The sequence below is a fragment of the Varroa destructor genome, unplaced genomic scaffold (assembly GCF_002443255.2).
Source record: "Varroa destructor unplaced genomic scaffold, Vdes_3.0 BEIS01000004.1, whole genome shotgun sequence".
NCBI classification, from domain to species: Eukaryota; Metazoa; Arthropoda; class Arachnida; order Mesostigmata; family Varroidae; genus Varroa; species Varroa destructor.
Window position 1 is genome coordinate 47,405,806 of NW_019211457.1, and position 18,952 is coordinate 47,424,757.

At 42.0% G+C, this 18,952-nt stretch overlaps 1 long non-coding RNA gene across 7 annotated transcripts in view; it reads right to left on the reverse strand.

The window, feature by feature from the left end:
• LOC111249569 (uncharacterized) overlaps positions 1 to 18,952 on the reverse strand; it is a 74,965-nt gene extending 56,013 nt beyond the window's left edge. For 6 of the 7 annotated variants that reach the window (XR_015326556.1, XR_015326554.1, XR_015326555.1 and 3 more), the window contains exons 1-3: positions 17,163 to 18,952; positions 4,374 to 4,582; positions 2,159 to 2,648 (exon numbers count right to left, since the gene is read on the reverse strand). This is a non-coding gene — a long non-coding RNA (uncharacterized LOC111249569). The remainder of the gene's footprint in view (positions 1 to 2,158; positions 2,649 to 4,373; positions 4,583 to 17,162) is intronic. The other variant, XR_002672976.2, reaches the window with a different exon arrangement.

Consider the following 18,952-nt stretch of genomic DNA (forward strand, 5'->3'; position numbering starts at 1 on the left):
GAAGTTTTCACGATTTTGCACACACAAAATCATGACACCAAAGCCATGCTAGCGGTTTTTTTGTTATTACAAATTTAATAACTAAATGTTTCGATCGTAGCCATCTTCTGGTTATTCTCATTTTATCATTAACGGAGTACCCTGGAACGACTCAATACAACTGTTCATTTTAACCCAACGAGCTCGCAGTCATACTGAGGCCTGTTCGAGGTCATGCCTTCGTGAGTCGCTTCCCGGATTTCGGCTGTGCATTGAAACTATTAACCAGTCCTATAATTGTGGTAATTTTTTTTTATCTCGGTTCACTTGGGCTTCGATGTTTGATCTGACTAGAATGGAACTAGAACCGTATGAGATAACAGACCTGACAGAAGCAACAAGGTTGGCCAATGTCCTCATTGAATCTCCATCCCTGAACTTCACCCGCGCTACTAGCCCCGATATAACATTATTTGATGTCATTTCCTTCGATAATTTCGTATTCCATGTCGTTATTTCAGTAACATCGCCATGGCGGCTCCATCACGCTGCCAGTGATTTTGAATGAGCGTGCGATTCGAACCATCTGAGAAGATGAAGATTTTGCCCGCCTCTGAATCCTCCTCGGTTGAACTTCATCGTTAATTCCTCAATGGCATCAGCAGCAACAACAGGCAATGTCACATTCATGTTGCCATATTTCACCAATTTGACTAGCCATTGGTAGACTACGGACGTCTGTTAACAATGCGAGTGACCATAATCTAAAGTTGGACCAGCGACGAGCGACCAGCAAGCCAAGGCAGCGCGGCATCGTCGTAGTCGTTCAATATAGATGAACGACGTGCTTCATTTTTCAAACTTATAAGGGTTTGGCGCCACGCATAGATATTCGTACAGAGATATATACATGCAAGACGTCCAGAGCGGATGTGCCAGCACGAAGCATCGAATCATCATCACTCGTGATCGCCATGAGCCACCCGAGCTCGGAGGAGTGGGGCTCTCCTCGGCTTTCTACGGTATCGTAGCTGCCGCCAGCGTCGCCATTGAAGACGCCATTGGCGCCATAAAGGACACAGTTATATCCATAGATATTTGTTCATTGGAACGACACGGCAGTAACGTTGTACGCGTTTTCCTAGCCAGTCACCCTCAGCCTACGAATGATTCTTCGTGCTACAGTCTACCGACAAGGGGGGAGGGGTTGGAGGAGACGCTGCCCCGGGCTTCACAAAGTAGAAAATTACTCTGCTGGACTTCACCGGCTCTCGCGGCTACCTGATTACCGTTGTCCCTGGCGATATCGTATGGCCACAAAAGGCAGTCATGTCTATTGCAGATGGCTACAAAATTCGAACAGGTAATCGAAGGGCGATTTTTCTCCTTCGCCCGCCATTGCAAAGAAAACAACAATCGGGACCGCAACCAATTGTCGCTTCCATTTCGAGCTATGCAGTTAACTATGCCACCTTTGTACCCTTCGAACCGGCACACCTCATTGTCTTACTTTAGCTCAGTTTACCACGCGCATTTGCCTACATATCCGCGTACACTTAGTAGTCAGCTCTGTTCCACAGAGGAGTACAGCAACTCGGCATCTTTAACGTATAAGACGTTGTACTCATAGTTGAATCCTGTGATTGGTATCATCTCTACAGGCTGATTTTTTTACTTTCTTCTCAGTATTACAAGCTGTAGTTGGACGTCAGAAGAATGGGTGATTTTTCGAAAAGCGTGGTAAGCTATTGTAATGGAACTTGTTAATTGCACTCTATTGAAAACATTACTGTTAATAAGTAAGATCGCTAACTAAGAAGCGCTGGTATAGAGTGACGTTGAAGAACACAGACACCCGTACTTCATGATAGGATTTTAATTGAAACAGGACTTTGGAATCAAGATGTGTCAAATACTAATACGATTAACTTCCTAGATCTTGTGAACGTTCCAGAAAAAAACTGGTCGAAGTTAGAACGACATCCGTTATTACAGAATAGCAATTGGCTATTATTAGCTTTTACTAATTAGGTCGACGTTAAAAAAGCCGATCTTCTTTTTTTCAGTTTTAGATCTGTAATATAATGTGATGACTCTGATTTTAATTTCACTGCATGTGTGCCACCTATCGGGCCAGTGAGAGAATGTTGTCTTACCAATGTGCATATGTAAAACTGACCTGTGGATTGATCTGGAGACCTTGGCACAGAAAACTTCAAATGCAGCCGTTCTTCGCGGAAGCGTTCGGGAAAGGGGGTACAGGGGGCCTTGGCGAGACGCATGGCGCAGTCTCCGACGTTTACTTTCGGTTTTTCTTTACCGCTGCTGTCTTCGTCGATTTTCGGGCCTTGATGGTGTCCGATTTAAAGTTCCTGCGTGTGTGTTCTCGACTGCTATCCACTGTTCGTTTCTCTCCGTATTCCGTTTAGCTTTTAGCCTTGACATTCTCGGGGGGCCCGCAATGTAAATGTTGACCACCACTTTTTCGCCAGCGCGAGCTCGTCGGCTATCGGATATTTTGTAGACACTTGATTTATGCTTTTGAATCGCTGCCGTACATCTGGGTGCGAGGATTCCAAACGGGGCAAGCACAAGATAAAGGGGCAAACTGTACATGGTTGGCTTCACAGTAGACGACTGTTTGTGACATGTCTCTCTAGGCCGTAATGCTGTTGATCAAAAGAGTGTACAGAATAAATATATTGACGTTAAAAGCAAGAGGAAAGCTTTAAAAATAAAGAAAAAAGAATGAGCTTTTGTTTGTCACAAAGGCGGCGAACGTTTTTTTTTTTACCATACCGCCTTATTCTGTGTTAGCAAATTATCCATAATAACATAAGTCGGCACAGTAGACGATGCCGAAGCTCAGTGTAGAGAACACACAAAGACAAACAAACAAACAACAAAGTTCTGGCGTCATTAAGATGATGATTCAATACATTCTGCCGAATCCTTTGGAAAAAAGTTCTGCTTGCTGTTGCGTTAAATGCAGGTTGTTATTGGCTTGCACAGGGCCGTGAGCGACGAAGAAGCGGATGGCACAGGCAACATGGCGAACGGCCACGTTAGTTGCCTAAAGAAACGTTCAGACAGGTTCCGGTAATTTTGCCTGGTGACCCTACCCATTTTTAGCTACCTGACAGTGACAACTTGCTAATTGAATACCACTTTTATTCATGCAAACAAGGTGTATGTATGTATCTCCACTTTGAAATAATAAAAACACAATCACCCATAGCTACGGATCATATTTTGAGTTCGGAGTGAAGCTATGCCCATGGATCTACCTGGCCAGATGCTATGCGTAAGTGACGCTGATGTATCTAATTAATCTTGTAGCTTTAGGGACAAAGAAACATCTTCTTTAAATGTTTATTAAAAGTTATTTGTTTGAAGTTAGCCCAAACATTCTGCTGTTCTAAAAATGACACGATAAGAATTAATTTCATAAAATCACTACTTAGAAATCTGCTTCATCAGCCACTGTGCAGAAACTCTTTTTATGCACTATCAGTCACGTACCTTTGGTTTTCGAAAGTGAAGGTCGTACACAATGTTTATGGTCGTATGAGAGATTCTAGCAACGAAAAAGCGGAAGTAAAAATCTGAGCTGGGGTTGTTTTTCTGGGATCTTCGCTGTCTTTATGAGGCACAACTTCATTAGATCGTTAGATCTTAAGAACAACGGATATAGTATCCATAAGTGCAGGTATAATGCACACAATTGAAAATTACATGAGGGCGGAGTAGATAACAACGTCAGGGTTCCCATGCAGACGCCTTACGTCGGGAACAATGCCACGCGCGACGCGGATGTTCACATCACCCGTTGCTCGACTCAAATGCACATCGAGGGTAAATATTTACAAATAGATCTATACTTCTTATAGCTTTTCACCGCGACCGAAACGAATTCTCCCTGGGATACCGTTCGCTTCATAAAAACATTCTGTGCTTCAAAATGAACATCTAGATAATGATTTATTAGATACCCAACGATACGCGGTTATAATTGCTCAGTTTATTTAATCGTTGGAATCATTCATCCTGTTCGTATTTTATAACATCTATTTGTTCATTACGAAGATCCATTTAGCCTACTACGACTACGTCTGGGGCTCACACGATTCTCGCAATTTGACAAAATCCTCAATGAATAATGGGCTTCTGGCAAAAAAAAAAGTTAAATTGTGTACGAAAGAATTCAATTATAGCTACCAATAGATGTCACCTGGCCGAAACTTCTCCCATAATCATCACAGTAGCTTATTGTACACCTTAAAATTATCTATTTTTTGTCTGCTCGCAAAAAATTAAGATTAAATTGTTGCTGTCCACCATAAGGCTGTTATTGCTTTGTCCTTAATAATAATTCTAGCAGGAACGTCACTTACTTTTTATTTCTCCAATAGGTGCTCTCTTTTTCGGGGGTCCGCCTCTTAAATTTACGAAAAAGAAGAACAACTAAATATCGCATTGGCCGATCAAAATTGCACAACGAAAAGTGTACACTTGACGAGTAAGTAAGAATCAGTCATGTACATATATATATATATATATATATATATATATATGGCCGTCCTCGGCATCTACGACCCGTTACCTGTAATTACATGAATAGCGGGCCAGCTTGAGAGTCTGCTGCTTTTAAGGATGGAGTTTGACTGGGCGGCAAAATAGTGAGATGGGGCAATGTCATTTGTTCAATAACAAACACACGCATACACACACGAACTTCGCTGTACTGTGACGTGCGCTCTTCACGGTTTTTCTCCTCCCTGGTAGAAGTGGTGCCATTGGCTTTTGCCGTTTGGTTACATATTTTCCTTCGGGTAAAATTGTGTGCGTCTGTGTATATAATATGTACGTTTGTTGTCTATGATGTCCCTTGAGATTTTCTTGATCCATCGCTGCTGTTCACTCGTTACTTAGACGAGATAACATCGTTTGCCATTTATGAAGTGGAGAAAGAGAGCCTTCTAGCGATGAGTGGACAACTGCATAACAGACTGATATCTTTGCTACAACTAATACGTGAAAAATATTTGACAAAAAAAAACGGTCACTCTTAACTACTTGCTTTTTACACTGAATCCATTCCGCAATTGTGTGTACTTTCTAATATATCTGTACGTGTGTGTAAATGGGAATTGTGCATATGGGTCTATGTAAGAGCGGGCCTATGTTTTTGATTGTCTTTAGATGCGTGTCTCTATGGGAGGCCTTTGTAACACTAGCTTCAAATCGACAATGAGCGATTATTGAGCACCTATAAGATGATACTTGCAGTAGCCGGTCCTTGCAGAAGAACTTGAGTCGGGAGTGAAGATGAAAACAAGAACGAGTAAGGTGTATATATATATATATATCGGTAGATAAATACAGACAGCCAGGTCTTCGTGTACATAGTGACTGGAACCGTATTCCTAGTAGCACTACAAATACTGAGCAAATTAGTAAACTACACTGCCATAGCGCGGTATTAAGTATGTAATCGTGTAACGACGTTCTATTTAGCCAATGTGAGCCTAAGAGAAAATGTAAAGTCGAACACATTCAGCTGATTCGTTTAGTCAAATAGTTGGCGACGACTTTACCAATTATTTGCTGTACGGGGCAGGCCCGCCATTTTGTACGCCATGATAGCAACACATTATCCACGCCAATGCATCACGGTCACAAGTTTTTGCTTATCGACGTGTCGTTCAATGATAACCATACTGTCAACGCGGGTACGACTGTGTCACTTGCGACCGTTGAACCGTACATCATACGTCAGCATGTCACCTCTAGTCTGGCCCCCAGATGTGAGTCGCCGATATGTGGCATGCTAACGGCACTCGAGCTGAAATAGTGATGCTCTGCTCATCATTAGCAGGAAAGCCGGCCTTGTAACGACCGGTTTGTGAGAGCAGCTACTGGAATCTGGAAGTTAGGTCGGCCTGTCGGACGATGTTGCCCATGCCAACACTGGTGTAAAATAAGAGAATTACTGATAATTATATTTAGAAATGCTGATTAATGGCCTGGAGAAATCAAGCAAACGATGAAACATCTACTATGTCTACCGTGACAGTGTAGATGGATAAACCCCGACGGTTGGGTGCCCCAATTATTTCCTATGCCTGCTACTGATGTCGACACAAACGACACTCAGCTAGTGAACTTTCTTCGCCTTCTTCGGATTTTTCTCTAGATTTACTATCTCAAGACGAAGATCTATATGCTCATGTCAAACGATTTTGCCGTAATGGTCTGGGTTGTCAAACAATGCGACCACGGGTCTGTTAATAATAATCAAACTATTAATAACAGAGGAAGCTGACGAAAACTAAAGAAAATAAATATTCCTATGAATAATTTACCAAATTGAAACGGTTTATCAAGCGGTTTGAAGTTTGCCAATGAAAGTAAACAGTCAGTCAAATCGACCTGAGTCAAAGTCATGGGCACTGGGTTACCTAAAAGCTGAAAAAGGCCTATGCCCTTCCCGAGCAGCCCGATCATTAGGGTAAAGAAAATATTCAAATCTATCGGGTCTTTCAGACAATTAATCAAGTAGCACTCTGATCTCCAAACACAAATCAACTACAACGGCACTCTTTACTAAATATGATTCAAACAGCAGCGAATAATTCGCTTTCATCAATTTCACAGATTCCTTCATTCTGGGTCGCTTTAATATTCACCGTTGCAAGTCGGCGCTTTACATGAATATTCTGGGTTTTTTTTTTAATCATATTTCAAGTTTATGGTCTACGAGGCGAACCTTCTAGGCGGCCAATAAAAATACAGCATAAATGCAGTCCGTATACCCTAATTTGATCATGCTGTTGCATTCCTTTGATTCATCCTTAAGAAAATTGCACCACTGACAACCACTATAATTAACTGGTAGCCGGTGACGAAGCAGACTCCTGACCGTAGCCACTGACTAGATAATCACAGCCCATAAATAAGCGCATTTATGCACAGCCAGAGTTTTTGTTATAGCTCGTCATATCCTATACCAGCGAGCGTCGATAGAACTAAGATAAATTCTCAGCTCACGACTACTCTCGTGCCAATCTATCGAATATACCCATTGTAACAATAACTACAAGAACACCAATCAACGACAATCATATAATAGTAATAGATTGATATATTTGAATATATCGATAGTAAGAAGCACTGTTGCACATTGATATGTCAAAACTGTTATAGTTGGTGGGAAGTCACAGGTGCATTTACCCGTTTACATGCTGCTGCTTCTTCTACTGCCCGTCCGGTCAGCCCCTTTCACGTTTTCCTGATTTTGATCACATAACTCAAACACACATACACACACACACACACACACATACATACCTAGATAGATAAAAACACGAAACAAACAAGAGGGAATACCAAAAGATATACACGTAACAGATGTGGAACTGGCAGCCACATTTCCCGTCTAATTTCGTTGCTATAAAACGCAACGCGATAATAGACTACAATTTACTAGTAAAAACGCCAAAACACTACGGAGAACTATATTGAACTTGTTGATTACTGCTATTATTAATATTACAGGCCAGCTATATGGGCACGTTGGCCTCTCCGGCATCGCGTGCGGCGTTTCTGTCTGCCTCTTCCGAACGCTGGACCCGAACGTTGCCTAGAGACGAAATGAACTAGACTTAATCTGCGTCTCTGACCGCCCCGGCCGGCTTGGCCGATGCTAGAATGAGCACACGTTCTCAGACAGACAGACAGACACACACAACATCACACAGTGCGATGATCCCACTAATCACAGATCGGGGTCTGGTAGATACTGAAATAACGTCACTTGTATTCCAGTTTCACTTGAATTCGGCAGTCACATTGATAAATGCTTCTGCCACCGCCATTTACAGCTATTGCTTTACGCATCTGGTACCCGATAAGCGGCAATACTCGTACTGTGCCCATGTCTTCGAGACGGGGAAGATAATGAACCAAGAGAAGCTTCCTGCTTTAGAAGTGTTACATACGAATATATGTGCCTATACGTATAGGAGATAAGGGCCTATACAACAATGTCTCTTGGTTTAATTAGCAAAGACGCCGGGTACTACCATGACGGCGCCGAAGATCCATAGCTGAGTACAGACAATGTACATAAATGCCCCAGTCACTGAAGTCCAATACCGTTATTCTCAGGTGAATTCTATGCAGGTGGAAGCTCCCAGCTACCCGGTATGGGACATTTTTGCTATGATCATTTGTTGTTAAGTAGAAGACTATAATATCAACTATATTGAACGACCTGGTAGGCTTCTTTATGGTCGGCATGTTTTTGTTTCCAGTAAAGGCGTACCGCTGTCGCATCAGTCATATCCAATTCTGGTAATTTTGGATACAAACTGAGCTCGAAGAAAGGTGCGAGTCTTCACCACTAAGCTTCATGAAAACAATTAGATTTAACTAGCGTGTTCAGGTGAACTTCTTCTTGAGAAATTTCGTGTGCCCGATTGACCTGTTAGCTCAAACCTGTTTCTCCATGTGCGCTAAAATTCACTGCAATATTGCCATCGTATTGATTCTATCAGCGTCAATCGAGCGCCTTGTGGAATTTGTATCCGGCGTGGGCTGAATGTCTGCCGTTGATGATAAGTGCCGCATCGCGCCGACTTCGAGTCGTAAAAGATCTCTCTGTGTCCTGATTGGCAGATCCTATTTAGTTGAACTATAACTATTTCAAATTGCACAGCGACAGCAGGGCGGGCCGGGGTAGGATTTCGTTCTTCCTCAGATGTCATTGTGGGGACCCCTCCAGACGTGCAGAGAACATATCCACACGCGTGTTTGTCCAAACATGCGTAGCTTTTCTCCTCGTGTTTGCAATATACGTAGATTACGCAGTATGTTTATGTCCTATACTAAAAAATAACGAACAAAACTCTTGACTTAACTATTAATTTAAACGAGACCGCTCAGACCCCGTTCAGAATTGGCAATCAAATAATCTTAGAACTAATGCCAGTACCCGATAACTGCACCGGTATGCACAATACGTAAATGAGTGATGATTCCTATTCATCGGTATCGCGAACAGTCTTCTCTATAATCTTTGCTAGGTTGCTTAGCATACAATTCCTCATGATACGCTACATTTACACATAAAGCAAACTCGATTCGGACTCAATTATGTCTACTCCCTCTGTTTCGAAGAACGTTCCAACAGTCATTACTCTATCGGCCTCAATCCTTCCTCTCTAGCCAATGGTTATCGCTTCCAAACACAAGCTATCAACGGATAAAGGCAACGCGGATAGCTATTGGTCCGTCTTCGGCTCGCTTATCACGGTCAGAGCAAACGGCTACTTTTTTAATGAATTCTCCTTAACAATCACTACTACACAATCCCTTCTCCCATGAGGCGTTTAACTGCGTCGAATACGAATTCAACTGTGGTCGTAGAACTTTTATCAGCGTACATAAAGTGGCTAGTTTTTCGTCAGCGTAATAATGCCGACCGTCGTTGTTTGCCTAGAGTGGCAATGTGCGTGTAATTAAAACGTTATACGGTGCACTGTTTCGACAATCAGTCGCCAGATACATTTATGCCTTCATACATGTCATTACTGGGGAAATTCCTCATCGGAAGGATTCTTCGCCGGTGAGACTGACGAAATTTCATGGCGGCACTGACTGCTGGTAGCCGTCGCCGTGCGAACGCGGTTTGATATCATTCTGTTATGATGATGATGATGATCGATGCTTGATGAATTGGCGAAGAGGCTGGTGGAACGCATGCATCTATTATAATTTCGAAACGAGCGTCTTATTCTTTAATTGCTATCGTAGATGTCCGTGTAGGATTTCGTAGCGAATGTCAAATAACTTAACATGACCCTTGTTGAAACGATAACCAAACGTTCGATTTATAAACGGAATATTTAGCTTGTATGGAAAATTAACTTTTAAGTAACTATCCGAAACAGCGTGATTTTTTGTTTACGTTACGACACTACTATAGCTATCGAAAAGTACCTGTAGTAGTGTCGTTTTTTCTAAAGCAGTTTCGAACCAGCAACCGCGTCATTGTATGAGCGCCCTAGTCGCCAAGCCCGGGATCCTGTTAGTGAAAGTTTATCTGTGCATGGTAGGTGTTGCGTTACGTTGTCTTGTAGTGAACGTCTGTGTGAAAACTAACCAAATTTAAAGAAAAAATGAACAGCTAAACGACTGAAAGCTCCACGGAGCTATTCGCCGAAGAGGATCCAAAAACGTCAGACTCGCAAAAGCATTTTGAAGAACTCCGCCTCGGACGTTCTCCGTGTCCGGAAACGTTAATGTCTATCAAAAAATTCCGTATTTTTTAAATTATCTCTTGCTTCGTTTATACTTCGAATAGAAAACAAACATAGAATTACTTCGTTCGCGCGTCGAGAGAAACTGAAACGTCTGACGTTTATTTAGCTCAGTATTTCTTACTTATATTTTAATCGATGAGACGATTTTCTTTATTCAACTTAATAATAAGATAGAGCTAACCGTCTTTTTTTTGATGGTCTATTATTTCAGTTTAAGGATTGAAATTTTAGATTAATTCGAGTCGTTTGACTTTATCTAGTTAATTTTCCAAGTATAAATATATGCATATGGCATATATTCCGATCGATTTCAAGTGTTCGTGTAAACGTCTTTATCATTTATACTGTCAATAAACACAGAAACATCGATGCCTTACCCAGCAATCGGCGGTTTACAGTAACTCACAAAATGTTAATAAAGGGTCAAATTTCATTAATTGCTTAGGCAACTATGGTTCCGCATTAACATTGGCGCACCGATGGCTATCGGCATCGAAAATTGACCAATAAAAAAAAGAAGCAAAAATGAAAAACAGGATTGCGTAGAGGGCTGGTCTGGCCAATCTTCATCAATGGTCTATCTTTCCATCGGGATCGCGGTAGCAGTGAGACGTCGTGGGAATCAAAAGTCTTTCTCGACAGAGCCGGTATCCTGCGTTGATGAACGTGTCAGTCACCTACAGGACAAGAGAGATTCTTCAATACACGGTTGTCTCACACACACACAGGGAAACCTACATCGATACCGTACCGAAGTGCCTTATTTGCTCGATTAATAACACGCCCTAACGTCGTCGAATTTCTGCTACTCGGACGCGTCTGGCTCATTGCTACCGGTGCTTTACTGAATTCGCGGATCACGGTCCGCACTCATGACATCATGACGGCGACACTAAGCCGCAATACCCAGAGCAAGTATCGCCGATTATTAAGAAAACTTGATTATTTCCCAATCTTATATCCATATAACCGGCTGTACAAAGAGCCAGTCCCCTGTGTGTGTGTGTGTGTTGCAGTCCTTGTTTAGTGTTACACAACTAATCGGTAGCAGTCAAGATTTTCACAACATTACTGCGTTGGCCTTTAACAATGGACTTCAAACGTTGTTTGACGTCGCGCGGCACAAGTCGGATAAATGATCATTGCCGGGGGTAGTGTACAGAAATGAAGGTTGGAGGCGCAACCACTCTTTTAGCCATCTTGTATATCGTTTTTCATTTTCAAGAAAGCCGTTGTTCCCTTGAAAAACCCGTCTAACTCATCTTTCTCTCACTTGTTAGAGTACTGGCATTCCTCCTAGTTACTATCTCTTACGCGTGCAAGTGACTCTAAGGCTTCGACTCCGGCAACAACTCTCTCGCGAGAACTCTGTGGGTGTTTTCTTCGTACAGGATTCCATTACGATCAGCGACTACAATCTAGTGCGGCTGGTGCTTTATCGTCGCTCGATATTTTAGCAGTGGCGGATGGCGTTAAAATTGCGAAGGAAACCGAAATAATACCTACACGAATAACTCTATGAGACTGCCCAGAAAAACGGGTCTGGCTAGCTCTCATGCTGTCAACCCTACACGAAAGGGCGTGCGAACATCGGATAATAGAGGCTTACGGTCTCTAGTAGTTGTATAGCGCGAACACCAATATTCAAAAAATTAGATAAAATTTGGCGACATCTTATATATATAAGAAAAAAACTGCACGATTGATCCTTGCCACACTTTTTGGGAATTTTAAGAAAGTATACGTCAAGAATTCAAAGAAACTGTCGATTTGTTATATGGCTTATCTGCAGGCTTCCTAATCAACAGGCAACAGTATAAAGTAATGATTAAATACATTTCGTACAGAAATTAACCATATCCCAACTGGACTGATCCTACAAGGTTAAAGGAAATTCTACCTTGTTGAGCTTCGCATTTGCGCTTCTGGCATGCAAAATACATCCATATAAGTTAATAACCATTGAACAGCGACACAGATTACAAATGTTCCTACGTCTATCCAACATATTTACATACGAATCTACAGACTGTGGGTGCATCTTCTCATTTGTAGAGAATCAAAAAACGAAGCTAAAGTTGTCCTAAAATCAACCAAAAGATCAAAGTGCGCCAATGAGAAGTTTCTATCTTATTTCGGCGATCTTTTCGAAATTGATCGACCCCTGATAGGATCTGTCATTCATTGTAAGGATTTATCCCATCGATCTTCTTAGCTTCGAGTGGATCACTCAAATTTATCAATTCACACTTAATATACTGCTATAACTAACACGTTATTACTGTTATTTTCAGATAAATACTGATTAAGTTTCTGAACAACTTCCCGACGAACTACTCATTCGACCTGACGCGATATGAGACTGCATATTCTGTGTTTTGCCGTTATCTTTTAGCCTGATGTAAGACAGGCGGAAGCATTTAACAGATGTATGAAAAACACCGAAGTCTACATCGATATTTTTATGTGGTCGCTTATCTCTGAATCAGTTCAATTTTTTGAAATATCTTAAAAATCATGCTTATTCGTTTTCTCGTAAATTTATGTTCTATAACGATGGTAAAGAAAGGCCAGGATCCTTGCCGAGCGTTCGTTCTGTGCCCTGATGCGGTATCAATGTTGACAATTTGACGTTTGCGACCCACATTTCTGGCGGTGCCCTCTGGAGCTTTATACCGAATTCTGACAAAGCTTTAACGATGTATAAGAAGAGCGGCAATGTCAAGCGCATCACATGAGGGCTTGCCATGAGTCAATCGCTCGCATATATCAGTATACTGGTACTTAACAGCGTAGAAAATAGTCACGCCTTTGAATTTTGGCCACGTAAACCGTTCGTGGCGCAACTAGTGAGTATTCATTGGTTAAAATGCGTTTCTGCGCTAAGCGTTAGCGCCATCGTCTACGGAACAGGGAAACATAGCTCATTAGCATTAGGAACCCACAAGAAAGCAATGTCGAAAATTTCATCCTTTTTCCTTCCTAATTCCATTTCCTAATTTAACAGTGACGCGATTTCTACGAGTTAAACGTATTCGCATTGTGAACGTCATATCTAGCTCTCAAGACGAAGGCGTTAGTCGCTATTTGATCGACTCTCTTCTTAGTTGAAACCAATGTCGGATAATCATCCGTACAGCTGTTATTTGCAACGGTTTCGCATAGTCAGCCGTCATCATAATTTTTGTGATTAACAGGATTGTAGTCTTCAACGCGGTCACATTTACGGCCATTCGAAAGTTGTTCCCGATATGCCCAAGCGCAAATTCATTGCGTTCACTTCGGGGAAACAGCACTGAAGCTGCAAGAAAAACAATAACCCTTTGACTACCGACGGTTTTTTTTTCTATCTTCTTCGTGTGCTTCGTTCCTTTCCAATAATTAAGCAATGTAAAACGTAGACCGCAAAGCGGAGTTCGTCATATACCCGATCACGTTCCACCGTTTTCGACATGATCGCCATCCTCACTAGCGGCTGTTACACGCCGTATATTGGAGATAAGCTATTGACTCTCTGTGGGCTCTATAGTCGTCACGCGGGTAGGTGAAACGGTACTGAATATGCAGGACACAACAAAAATGAAGCCAAAAGGACACTGTTCACGGCCCACGCTGCCGGCCCTGAAAGCCCTTGGTAATTCACCCGAGTCTTTGGTACAGCATCATCCTCGCCTGTCTCGCTCTGCTCAGCTTGACAAAACTAAAAGAAAGCAAAAAGATGACGCGGCGAAATGGCGCGAAAAAATGGGATATATTTTCGAGATGGGGTTGGCGAGGTGTCACAGCAACTCCAACCCCACCTGTCGCCTATCGGAAAAGGGCAACAAGGTGATGTTGGTGGCGATGAAAGCCATCAGACTTTTGATCGTAGTACGGGATGATAATCTGATAGAAGAAAAGGAAAAATCCTCAAAAACGGTTATCACTATCACCATTAAAGACGCCACTTCGTAGGATGGCGGGAATACGATAGGGGATCGCTATGGGCTCGTGCTAGCGGAACTGTAAAAGTAAGCCGACCAACGACTGCAACGTTCTACATTTGACGATTCGCTAAACCAGTGCTGAAAATTTGAACAGAAGCTATAGCAGGGGCCGCAATAGCAGCAGCAATATCACTTATGTAGGTTTGACTAAGAACGGGATGACGTGAACGACACATCAATGATCAAGTCGAATTCAAAAAGACTATAGGTTATCCAAAGACGATGCCTGCCTGTCTGCCTGCCTGCCTGCCTGCCTGCCTGAATTCTCAGAAAGGCCACTAACTTCCTAAGCATCAATTCGGAATGACGCAAGATGTCAGTATGATAAAATGGTACTGGTGGGGCCTATAAGACACACGGATCTGGTGATTTTGTATCTATCAGTACGTGACGACGTAACGAATATTAAAATTTATAAAACGAGAATATGAGATAACCATACCATACATCGATTTAAGAAACCGGGTTCGTAGGTAAGCCGGTTTTGGTGTTTTAGGACTTGGCACAATTTGGCAGTAATAGAAAAAAATACGTGTAAAGGATGCGTAAAAGTTGAGGCGTATTGAGTGCTCAGGGGTAAAATTGAACAGGCAAATTCATTCGTATATTATCCAAGTGTTGTCTATTTGAATAATGTACGAGCTGTAAGGGCCTACCTATGGCTCAAATCATAGGAAATCACACGTGAACCAAGGCCGACTTTTGATGCCTATGTCTCGTACTATACGTATTTGTTATTTCTCTCTATAGAAATAAATCTAACAATTTATAAACTGCATCAACAATTAAATCAAAGTAAACACTTTTATTCTATATGCGATTCACGCATGACGTGTTGCTGGCGACAGCGTAAGATGGACTTTAGTACCGCTGCCTTAGCATTGTCTCAGAGTGTCTCAGGGGCTAACTATAAGCGACCAAGAGGCACTAAGCACGAAAAGAGCGCACTTTTTTTTATTGCTTTTTCTACGAGTTTCCTAATTCTTGCTGGTGAAATATGTGTTCGGATTCAAACCTAGGCCGCCTCAGCGCCAAATGTTTAGTGGTCCTTTGTGCTCACTGTTTATGATGCTCAACCTCATGAATAACCTTTTCCGATTCACTGCTTACGAATATGGGTCTTCATAACATTACAGAACTTCATTGACATAAAATACTATTTCATTTCGAAGCTATACGGCCCATAATCCACCTATCGATGGCCACACCAGATGCCACCACTTCACTGATGCTCCGTCCAATCCGTCGTATAGTCCCCCTATACGTATTTTTTAATAATAAAACAGCGTATTCGGTGTAAAGATCATATGTTCACCAATCAGTTACGATAGTATAACGAGTACGGGACGTGCGACCCCTGCACATACGACACACGATCATCACAATGACGACATCCATCCGTTCCACTACGATAGAGCATACAGGTATAAACGATCTGAGACACTGCAGGCCAGTGAATCAACCTGTACAATTTTTCGTTACCTGCTTATTACTCTGCTGATGCTGTTGTTTTTTTTTTTTTTTCGTCATTGCTACGTTATCGATTTTCGTCAATTTTCATTTCTCATTGCCGTCTTCGTGTTCTGGGTCTTCTTCCCTTTGCTATTTCATTTCGGGAAGATTGACTCAAGCGGGAAACCGATTGGGGAATGGTTTACTCGGGTGCGCCCGTATAAGGTTGATAAATGAAGCAAGTCATTAATCTTGATCTGGCCGCGTCGCAAAGTCATTCATAATTTCTTTGGGTCGCCGCCGCCGCCGTTGCTATCGCTGCCGTTCTTCGTTTAAGTCCACAGCAATATCGGGCAAACTTGCAGGCAAGAGATGGATTTGGCATTGCATATTCGGTTTTGTTTGCCTGTGCCCACTGCCGCTGTTTACCTTTGCAGTCTGACGCGAATAGCTTGAAGCGACAAAGCCAAATCGATTTCAGTCAATAACAAACACACAAACAGATTTACGTAAACAAACATATTTACACACTCATACCAGCAGTTGACTATGCTCGTCTAACGCGGAGGTAAACGTCGACCCATAGAAGCAATGGACAAAATATCTCGAGCTATTTGCCCTACAATTCATCTTTAGATACAATAATAATTATCTTGAATGATGGTAGTATTCGAACTGGAAAAAAAAAGGAGAAAAATGAAAATAGCATGAGCGAAAAAGTGCCGTATCGTTACGTAGTTAGTTAGTATCATCCAGCAATCGGTAATGTTGCTTGTCGATATACCTGTTTGTCGCAATACCTATGTATTAAAAAGGCAAACTTGACAGAATGGTGAAACGGCGAGGCTAGAGGAGCAAGGAAGACTTATCCTATTTTTAGAGTTACTCCAATCTCTCCTATGAATAGATATATATATATATACAATACATAGAAAAACATTTTTCTTTTCATACAAAATATGATTTCGATAAGGTGAATGTATATATAGCGAAACCGTTTTTATTGATTTTTTACTATTCACCATATAAAGGTCATGACTAGGGTTTAACGAGTAGACCTGCTAAGTGTACAGGCGCTTTGTAACATTTGTCAAAGCAATAACGATCTCTCGCTAAATATAACCAAGATAGAAAACGAGCTCGAAATTGTCGAATATAAGCTATACACGCTAATATTTCCTTTTATGTATCGCGTCAGACACGGTTTCTCTGTCTAGTAATATCGATAATAATAAACTACGTGATACATAATAATGCCCTGGATCTAAAAAGCTTCCCCCAAGAGAAGAGGACAAGAGTAAAAATAAGTAGAAATATGCATACAAAACCTATAATATTCCCGAATCGACTACTGAAGCTGATCGTGCAGGCCTCACGATTTAACGCCGAAATTTTTAGATAGCGAAAACGAGGTACTCACCATATACCTGTAGGCAGAATGGACTCTTGTCACGCATTTAAGTGCACGCGAGCGATGGATGGCGCACGCGGCCTCGTTCCTATCCTTGAACCTGATCTCGTCGTACGATCCACATTGCACAAAAACCTCAGAACCTGTCTCCTTCTATAATGAAGTACAATGCAGCGTGCTTTCTGGAGTGGAACTCCCTATTCAATTCGTACATACACATACACATACACATACACATATTTACCCAACGTATGGCCTCTTGTTTGCCTCTACTCGGTGACGCTGTCAGGTACAAACTGCGTTACAAATGATCGACTCGCGTGTTGACCTGCTTAGTTCAGCAATTTTGTGTTATGTCGTTGTCGGTTACTCTGACAAAGTTTCATCAAGCGGCGCCTTTAGTGCATGGACAATTTCCTTAGGACAGGTTTTGTACGGAAAAGGCGAGAGGGGCAATCACAAGGCGCCATGCTTCAAAATGCAGTAGACATCAACACACACTCTGTCGTCTGCATTACGATATAGTCGTTCGGGTTCAGCCAAGTCCAGAGGAATCTTCACTGGTACACATGAAGCATGAACGTTTTTTTCAAACAGCTTGCTATCAGGAAACAGAACCGTTCCGATACACGTCCAGTATGGCGACACCGTGTTTCACTGCCCAATGTCTAAGAGAAGCTAGCGGTTGTCCTATGCGCTCAGCTGTATAAATGAATATAGTTCTCGTTCCGTGCTCGCCGGATATGCGCCATTCTACTGTAGGTAAAACGTCAATCCTACCTCGTTTAGCCAAACCCATTCAAGTTAAGTCAGTCATCGGCCAAAATTTCGATGCACGAGAATAGACAATGGCAGTAGTCATTTGCAAACGATAATTACCTGGTACGATTATTTATAATTAGTTTGATTGATATCGCTAAGTCATCGGTAGGAAATATAAGATCGTAATAATAGACATAATAAACGACGCGCTTAGTGGCAACCTACTGGTTACCTTATCTGTAGATGTACCATGCATTCGCTGTAAAAGAACTTAATAAGAACACTGAAGCACAACTTTTTTTTCGCCGGACAAAAGACATTTCTATGTTGAAAAATAAAAAAATCCATAATCTGTTCTATGAACCCCACGGCTTGTGTCCATTTTGGGGTTATTGACGAAGATTATCACTTTCGACGTTATCGTCACATGGGTCGAATGTCTAAAACCATTTATAAACAAATTCAACAACGTTAGATTGTGGTACATAAAAAGCCTCGCAAGTTGCAATTTATAGCACATACCAAATGGCTGGACGACTAGTTCCTCAAACTGGACCTCATATTCCCCAACCTAGGACAGACCGAGTTGCCACCAGCTTTCATAGAAGCTGAATGTGTGATTAAATAGAACAAACTTAACGGTAGATGAGTTTCCCACGGGTCAACTTGTATTCACCTATTTTCTATTAATTCAGCTCCGGCCTCTATTTGGAGCGTCTCACCGCGTCTACAGAGGAAATTAACGACAAAGTCAAGCCGGGCAGGATTTTGTTTCCGCGGCTTCATCACGAGTTCTGCGCTCGGCTCGGAGATACATCAGCGTCCACCATTAATGTTGTGAAGCGCGACAAATATTTACTACCCGTTTCGATCGTCTATGCCTTCTTACGCGAGCAGAGCATTTTACTCGACTGATGTCTCAGTATTATGAACATTGACGTGTTTTCGAAGAACGGCATCGATATACATAGATTATAGTAGATGCGCCGAGATGATCTATTCGGCGGGTGACGGACGCAAAACTAACTTGTCCAAGT